General features: G+C 37.6%; 1 non-coding gene across 1 annotated transcript; it reads right to left on the reverse strand.

Annotated features, from left to right (window-relative positions):
* Positions 1-7415: 7415 nt before the first annotated feature.
* LOC114680527 (small nucleolar RNA U13) lies at positions 7416-7519 on the reverse strand. Its single transcript, XR_003732742.1, has one exon. It is a non-coding gene; the product is annotated as a small nucleolar RNA U13 (small nucleolar RNA).
* Between the last annotated feature and the right edge of the window lie 1622 nt (positions 7520-9141).

Below are 9141 nucleotides of genomic sequence, written 5' to 3' on the forward strand. Positions count from 1 at the left end.
TTCAACATATAAAGTTTGGAGGGGCACAAATATTCATTCCACAGCACTGTCTAGACTACCTTAGCCATAAATCCTTGAGAGAAAATAAATGGGATGGTATAATAAAACACAAAATAGAACATTTAGAATAACTTTTTATTTTCCAGAAGCCCATATTTTTTCTACCAGACATGTTTGAAGACTTCTGTTAACTCAATAAAAATGCAGTTTGGTGACCTGATGTGAAAAGATGACATGGATTAATTCATCCAGCAAAAACTTGTTAAGGTTTGCTATAATTCCATTGTTTTGATAGGGAGGGAAGATGTGAACACATGAAAGATAAGGTAGCATTCCTCACGGAGCTTCCGGTCTAATGAGGAAGAAAGACAAACAAGGAAGTGTAATATACTCTCAGGGCAATGGCAGATGTATTCATAGGCTGTAAGTGCAGTAGGCTCACAGTGAAAGTGAGGGTCTGCAGCTCATGTTCAAGAAGTCCTAGTTGCTCGTTGAGTTAGTAGTTTTACTGATGACAGTTCACTTGACATTAGAATAAACCACCCAATGAAGAACATGTTTTATAGATTATAAGGCACATACATATACGTTAGTACATCTAAGATATTTATTTCAAAATAATGTTTTATTCAAGCAAAAGTGAGGATATCATTCTTTTTAGAGGTTTTTCTAATAAATTCTTATGCTTAAACCTTCCATCTCGGATTGAGTTTGGAAACACATGACTTTATGTTCTCTACCCTAACTAATCTATTTATTTCAATAACATAAATCTGAATGTTTCATTAGAGAAACAAATTGTGAGCAAAGAACAGTATGTTGAGGCTTCTTGTCCTTTGTAGATGTCTAATAGATCTTCATATAAAATAGAGTGTTTTATAAAATAGAATTATTGTTCATCTCACTGAACTTGCATCTCTACTAGATAATTGCATAGATTGATTAGCATTTTAGTAGAAAGAAATGACAATTTTTCTCTTCAGAAAGTAAAAAGTGTTTTAATCTTTAGTTAAGGAGAGGACTTGTTGTTGTTGTTTTTGAGATAGAGTCTCGCTCTGTCCCCCAGGCTGGAGTACAGTGGTGTGATCTCAGCTCACTGCAACCTCCGCCTCCCGGGTTCAAGTGATTCTCTTGCTTCAGCCTCTAAAGTAGCTGGGACCACAGGCACGCGTCACCACACCCAGCTAATTTTTGTATTTTTATTAGAGACGGGGTTTTACCACATTGGTCAGGCTGGTCTGGAACTGCTGACCTCGTGATCCACCCGCCTTGGCCTCCCAAAGTACTGGGATTACAGGCACCCAGCCAGAGAGGACAAGTTTTATTTTAAAGTTTGGCATAGTTGATATACACAGATTAGAGTTCTCCTTTAAATCTTTAGTAGTTTCAAAAACTGACAGAAAATACCAGAAGTCTTTAAAGAATAAATAAAGAGGAGCAGGAAGCAAGAGGAAGCCAAATTTTCAACTCTAGATATTGGTAATATTAATTATGGGATGTATATAGAACGGAGTAGTATGCCATTGTTAAAAATTATTTTGTGTAAGGTTAGTTAATAAAATAAGTATATTTATGGTATGCTTTAAATGAAAAATCACATTATAAAGCTAATTATTGTATGATTCAAATTTGTGTTTTAGAAACCCTATGTACTGTTTTGCTAATCTGTACCTCTTTAATTTTGTAGGAGTAATTTATTATATATTCGAAAAAAGAAAAGTAGTAGAACTGGTGTTTGTGTGTCTTCTCTTTATTCTTTTTAAGATATGACTGCTGTTTAGTCTGCTTTATTTTTCATTCTGTCATTATTTCAAAGGGAGACACTCTATCCTAGAGCCTTTGTATATAGTTATCTCGTGAGTACCGTAAAATTATTTATTAGTCATTTTTATTTCAGTGATAACAATTGTTAATTATGTTCCTAAGGGAAAGAAAAATGCCTGAGGCCTCAAGTCACAAAATTATCAAGTACTTACATTTTCGGGGAATAAATGCTGAGATTGCATGCAAGTTTTATTTTTCAAACTAATGTTTGTCCCAAAACCTCCAGCACGGTAAAATCCATTCCCCGTAGGTGCTTCTCAAAAGCTTCCATTGCTACTTAAACTCTAAACTGCCTCCTCCTGGCCTTCCTCTCTCTAGGTCTCTCTCTTTTATTCTTCCTAAAAGCTGCACTCTCTCTGACTGTGACTTTGATATTAATTGAAGTCCATTGTATTTCCTTCTGGAGGTTATAGGACCTCCTGTAAAGTGTTTGAGCCTACCTTGTCAGCAGTGGTGGCTGACGCACTTCTCTGATAAGTTTAATCTCACATCTCATGATTATAGAATAGTAGCAGAGTACTAAGTCAGCCAAAATATAAGGAACATGATTAATAAGAAAAATATTACCAGCAGTGCAACTTCCATGTGAAAAACTTACATGCTCACACACCACTCAACTAAGAAACACAGTTCATTTGATGCAATACTGGTGAAGATTGGAGAATGTCCCAAATTAATCCATATATTGTTTCCTGGCTCTCATTCTTCAAATTTCAGAAGGCAGTTATGATTTTCTTTGAATGATTTTAAAAATTTTATTATTTTGACTGTAACTCAAATTATCTGCCCTAGTGTAGTGAACCTCACTTTGGGTCTCTATGTATTGGCCCAGCCATTGTTTTATGAACTGTGATTGTGAAGGGGCCATCCATTTACTGACATGACCCCAGTATACACTCTCTCCACTGAATATCACCTGAAGCCACAGCCCTGGGTACCCTGTGAGTCACCAGTTCTACTATGATTGGTTTCAAATATGAATATACAACCGTCATGACTTTTATAATAAGAAAGTAATTTATAAAAGCTCTAAATGTGATTTCTGTCTTCCAAATCTATAGCTAATTTTTATCATGTTTGAACACGGTGGAAATTATCCTTCCTCAGTGTGATCACATTTGCTTTCCACCGTTTTTCTTGCTTTGTGGATTTCTACATACATACTTGTTTCTCTGTTCATGTGTTTTTGTTCTGTTTTCTTATTTTGTTTTATATTGGAACATCTAAATATTTGAGCATGGATTCAGAACTATTTCACATGGAATGAATACTTCAGGTTTGGAACGTCCGTTCCTCCAGCAAAGGTTTTCTGAATTGCTCTTCTCCTTTTCGGTGTGTTTTTCACACATGAATTGAGATCTTTCACAATCCAATCACACAGAACTTTTTATCAGTTTCTGGAATGTGATATGGTCTCCTCATTTCTTGCCAACCTGTTCCCTCAGCCTGAAAATTTTTCCCGACTTCTCACTTGGCCTAACTCCTGCTCTAAGTTTTAACGTTGGTTCCTTTGTTAAAGCTGTCTCTCCCCATTCCTCTCTCTCTCCAAGTCCCTCCAAAAATACACAACATAGACTTAGAAACTTCCAGAAAGAGTTTCTCTATATCTGGGCCAGTTTGGCTGCTTCTGTTTAGGAATCTAGACTCTATCTCCTCTGGCTGGTGGGGCTGGAGGTGACCTCCCAAAGTTGGAGATGGGTGCAGCAAGGAGGTCTTTCCAGCATCCTTCTTTCTCCTCCCTGCAGTACCCACAAGGAGGCCCCTTCTCAGCCAGAAAAGAAGGTGATTACAAGAAAGATACTTTGAAGGTGGCCTAGTCAGAAAATCAGAGTAAATTTATAACCTGGTTATCTAAGAAATGAACATGAATGTCTCTTATCTGGAAATTACAGCTGTTTCAAACTTACTTTTTGATTCCTTCCCCAGTGCACTCATCATCAAATCATTAATTCCTTTTTCTGAAACACTCCTTCTTTTCTGTTCTCCAAGCCATTGGCTTAAAATATCTCCTTTTGCTTTTGTTTCTTTACAAATATGCCATCATTTAAAAATATTCCCATGAGTTACTGTTCTCCTTACTGAACTTCCTCTTGAAGCTCTTTGTTATTCTTGCTCCAAGTCCTGACTGAGTGTTCCCGAGGCCTGTGGGAAGGACATCCCTGCAATATCATCCAAGAATGCCCTGTTGGTGCTCTCAGTTATTGCAGTTATTATTTCCTCAATCCTGTGCCTTCCTCTCTGTGGGTTTAATCATTAACAACAAAATGTTGTTACAGTTCACCCTCAAGTAGCTTCCTAAGAAAGAATACATAGGTAGGATTTCAGAGACAGCGCTTGTCTGTAAATGCTTTTCGTGTGTGTGTGTGTGTGTGTGTGTGTGTGTGTGTGTGTGTGTGTGAGAGAGAGAGAGAGAGAGAGAGAGAGAGAGTGTGTCTCACTCTGTCACTCAGGCTGGAGTGCGGTGGCACTATCTTGGCTCACTGCTACCTCTGGCTCCTGGGTTCAAGCAATTATCCTGCCTCAGCCTCCCAAGTAGCTGGAATTACAGGCTTGTACCACCACACCCAGCTAATTTTTTTTTTTTTTTTTTTTTTGTAGTTTTAGTAGAGACAGGGTTTTGCCATGTTGGCCAGGCTGGTCTCGAACTCCTGGCCTCAGGTGATCTGCCTCAGCCTCCCAAAGTGCTAGGATTACAGGCGTGAGCCCCTGTGCCCTGTTTGTAAATGCTTTTAATCCTGCTTTCTGCTGATTAATAGTCTGGCTGGGCATATAATTCTAGGTTAAAATTTACTTCCTCTCCAAAATTTGAGCATATTCTTTATGAGCTTCTAGCATTGAAACTTGCTGTTAAAATGTGATATGTCATATGCCTCTCCATTCCTTTGTAAGGTGATGTTTATTTTCTCTGAAATTTTAGTTACTCCTCCTTACTCCCTTGTAAAATTTCACGAAAAAACGTGCCTTGGTGAGATCCCCTTTCCATGGGTTGCACTGGGCACCTGATGAGCCATTTCAATTGGTAGCATAAATGTACATACACTCTGGGAAATGTTCTTGTATGAGTGCTTTTATGATGAATTACATTTAATATTTAAGAGTGAGGGTTCTAGAGTTCTGAAGCATTTACATTAGGTAGTTTAAAAATCTTTTTCTGCTACTCAACTTCTTATCTAAAAATTAGTATAATAGTATAACCTACTTCATAGAGATCCTCTGGATTAAATAAAAGAAGATGTGTAGAGCCCTTAGAATAATGTTAGTCATCCATTTTCTATTTTAGACTTGAGTTTGAACATAGTGGATTGTGTTTTGTATGGAAGATATTATAGTTCACCAAAGAGAGATTAAGCATGACAAATCAAAGAGAAATATAATATATAATAGGGAATTTGGCTAAGGAAATGAGGAAACTGTTGCAGTTTTTAATTTCCTGGGCTTTGTTTCAAAGTGCAATGGATGAGTTAACCAATATTCACTGAGTGGAGGAAGCCTAGACTTCCAAATCCAGGCTCTTTTCACAAACTATTTTATAGGGACTTGTAAGGAAAAAAGAGGCTTCATGTACTTCTGTTTATATGAAGTCACATTTATCTAGCTGCCATTTACCACCTTGCCTTTCATGCTCATTGCAGCAGGATAGAACATTTCCAGGTGGTCTCATGAAACTTTTCTATGAAAGTCTCTTTTGATGCTTGGCTAAAGGGGAACCCTCACTTTACATAAGGACTTCACACATCTTTTAGCAATGCCTGAGGAAGAGAACATAAAATCCATCACTCAGGGACATCATTTGGATTTGTGACTCTCTCTGGAGGCCAATGTGCCCATAAAACAATGAATGGATCAGATCCATTCAAACGTGGAGTTTTTCATTTATGACAGATGTAATATTGATAATATCCTTCATTTAATAAGTCATCCAAGTATAATTCAATGCAAGTTCCTAGTATAAATTACCAGCCATATTCATCTTGTTTGACTGTTTTATAACACCAAAGAGGAGTGAGCACAACTGCATAAAAATTCCATGTTGAAATTCGAAAGGAGAGCTGCTTCTGCAGCAGGCCCAGTTATTCCCCCTTTGAGAAGGGGCACAAATCTGGACTCTGCCAGAAAGCCAGCTCATGTAAGCTCAGTTCAGTCTGACTGTGAGTGATTTGTGGCCAGACAGGTAACAGTGAGGAAAGGAAGGAATTCCTTTAAAAAGCTCTGTTGACTGTGTCCTCTTTCCTTTATCACTACACAGCTTTTCCCCACTGTTTTCCCTGGTAATGGATTTCTGCCTAAGTAACTGTGATTTAGAACATAGACAGCAATGTCTGGCCTTTTTAGAGCATGTAGATTCCTGTGGACTAACATGACCTGAGAATAGCAAGGGGAACCTCACAAGGAATCAAACACGAAATGAAGAGAATATTTTGATGGGAGTGTCAAATGTAGACATACATATTGTATGCAGTTATTAGATGATATAGAAGTAGGTAGAAAAAGTCCATGTGAAATGCAGAGTTAGACCCAGTGTCCTTGTTTCCATCTCTCTTTCTATTTAGCCATCACAAACTGGCTCCATGTTACTAGTAGAACTGCCTCCTCCGTAGCCACCATGGCATCGTAGTGACCAAATTATTTTTTTCACCGTTCTTGCTTGATCTTTCTGTTGTATTTGACCTGAGTCATCAAATCCATCTTCTTTAAATTTGTGTTTCTAAGATACAGTACATTTTAAAACCTACTATGTCTAAATCCTGTATTTCTGAGTTTCCTTGTTCTGCCTGATTAGGCCCTTTTTTCCCATAATTTTTTCCATAATTAGTAGAATCTAATTATGGATATGGGTGCTCAGGACCATGTTTTTGCCCCATACTCTTTTCTCACCACATTGTTGCAACATGAGAAATGATCAATGTCTTTTTCAAACCATCCATGATCACTTCTGTATGAGTGATTTAAAAATTCATATGTCTACCCCTACTTTGGAAGTATTTGACTCTTCTGCTTTCTTTAGGCCTCATATGAAGTTACCCGTTGAATGATGTTTGTTATGCCTCCAAAATACCTTCAGGAAGGCAGAATGATGGGAGACATCATTGCTGAGAGAATGAGCTTGGTAGTTACCTGAATCTTGGCTTTACTCCTGGACCTGGCCCTTGGTAGTTGTGGGTCTTAAGGCAAAGCTGCCAAACCAGCCCTCCAAGGGCTGTTGTGAGGATTAAATTTGATGACATCTGTAAATCACTTATTATAATTCTTAGCCCAGAATATATCCTCTATAACTTGTTCTCCTGGGTGATATACAATATGAAAGTTATCCTGTGTGATATGCTATATTCAGAAATTCAACATACTCTAAATGTATACATCTAAAATAGAATGTATGATATTTCCCTAGAACTGGCACCCTCACTCAAGTCTCTGTTTTAGTTAGTGGTATCACCTCCCTCCATTTCCTCACCTGAAGTCTCAGTGCATGTGGCTTTCCCTCACGTCAGTACTCCATATGGAATGCTTTTCATAGCCACGTCGTTTTCTTCAGGGCTGCTTTCCAAGCCCACTCTGACATCACCTGAACTATTCCTTTTTTTTTTTTCCCACGTCAGATAGGTAATGTCCTGACATTGTAACAAGGTTTGAGGAAGGCACAACTCATACATGTGTGTGACAACCCATCCACAAGCTTATGAACTAGAAAAAAGATCACTACTCCATTTTTTGCTTTTTCATTTTCCCACAAGGGTGCCAGTTTACCATCCAGCTACCCAATGTTGACCTCTGAACTTGGAATTAATTTTCCAGAGAATAAAGGTGTTTGATAAAGTGATCTTTTTTTTAATTTTATTTTTTTAAATTTTTTATTTCCATAGGTTTTGGGGGAACAGGTGGTATTTGGTTACATGAGTAGGTTCTTTAGTGGTGATTTGTAACATTTTGGTGCACCCATAACCCAAGCAGTATACAATGAACCTGATTTGTAGTCTTTTATCCCTCACCCCCTTCCCACCATGTCCCCGCTGCAAGTCTCCAAAGTTCATTGTATCATTATGATGCCTTTACATCCTCTTAGCTTAGCTCCCACTTATGAGTGAGAACATATGATGATTGGTTTTCTATTCCTGAGTTACTTCACTTAGAATAATAGTCTCTATCCCATCCAGGTTGCCGTGAATGCTATTAATTCATTCCTTTTTATGGCTGAGTAGTATTTCATTATATATATTTAATTATATATATGTTATATATACATGCATGTATATATATGCATATATACGTGTGTATATATAACATATACATGTGTGTATATATACATGTATATATATGTGTATATACATATATACACATACACATGTATATATGTATATATATGCACACACACATACTATAGCTATATAGCTACATATATCCCACAGTTTCTTTATCCACTTATTGATTGATGGGCATTTGGGTGATAAAATGATCTCTATGTGACATTTTAACTCAAAAGTTTTATGATTCTTATTTGTTTTAGGAGTTCACATTACTACTTTTGCCAAAAATCTTAATGTCCAGCTTTAAAGACATTTCCTAATTTGACTACATTTTTTTGAGCAATTGTGTCTTCCCTCAAGCCTTGGTCCTTCCTGTCACCCAACCATGCCAATGTCTTCTGTCACATGCTTGCTCCATTGTTCATACACTTTCCTCATTGTTAATTAGCTCATTTCTCTTCTTGCTGCCACCCATTCTTTAGGAATCTGACAGGGGAGATTATAAGTAAGAATGATGTGTGATAGATGAAGATGAAAAATAAAATAAGGTAACATCGGGCCAGGTCAATGTGTGATAGATGAAGATGAGAAAATAAGGTAACATTGAGCTAGGTCTTTTTCTGTGGTCTCTGAGGCTTACTTTCTAACGAATGAGGCCTTCTTGTTCTTATGAAAGGCATTATGACTGCTGGCAGCCCTATGTTTACATCCTTCAAGGTGTTAAATCCCATGGAGAACCCTAATTGACTCTGATTGGTTCATGAGACTATTGTTGCTGTTGGAAGAATGGTCCAGTCCACTCTGAATGACTAGGCCTGGTCAATGTGTTTTCCAGTTGGTGGTAGGCAGTGGGTTTTGTGGCTATAACCAAAGTGAAAACAGTGCGTTACCAGAAGTAGGAAGGGCTATTGCACTAACCAAAACAATTGATGTTCACTATAGTCTCTACAGGTTCACCTGACATAATATATCCCCCCAATATGTAAACATGTACATAAATATATTCATTCACTGATTCAAAGACTATAATATGGTCTTGTCTACCTGAGGCAAATGTCCAGCTATTCAGGATTGC

Source organism: Macaca mulatta, chromosome 8 (genome assembly GCF_049350105.2).
Source record: "Macaca mulatta isolate MMU2019108-1 chromosome 8, T2T-MMU8v2.0, whole genome shotgun sequence".
In the NCBI taxonomy this organism is placed as follows: Eukaryota; Metazoa; Chordata; class Mammalia; order Primates; family Cercopithecidae; genus Macaca; species Macaca mulatta.